This window comes from Phalaenopsis equestris, unplaced genomic scaffold (assembly GCF_001263595.1).
Source record: "Phalaenopsis equestris unplaced genomic scaffold, ASM126359v1 Scaffold234914, whole genome shotgun sequence".
Classification (NCBI taxonomy): Eukaryota; Viridiplantae; Streptophyta; class Magnoliopsida; order Asparagales; family Orchidaceae; genus Phalaenopsis; species Phalaenopsis equestris.
In genome coordinates, this window is record NW_018252812.1 from 3,309 (window position 1) to 3,637 (window position 329).

The window sequence follows — 329 nt, forward strand, 5'->3', positions numbered from 1 at the left end:
AATTGTAAAACTCAACATATTTTAACAAATCAATTGACCAGATTGAAAGTAAATTAAGATCGAAGTGAAAAGATCATTACAATTTCTTAAACATTTTCATGGCTTCACCAATTCAAATCACTAGTTTACAAATCTTGAGACAAGGAGAAAGACAGAGAAAACTACTCAGAACTCATGTAGAAAACACAACACAACTTGGAATTCATATATAAAATCAAAGCCATACAAACTATAACAAGTAAATAACTTATCTCTTAATTTCTTCCTAAGAACACTCGAAGTTCCTCTAAATCTCTTCCTTTCTTTACAACACATAGAATTCCTCTTCG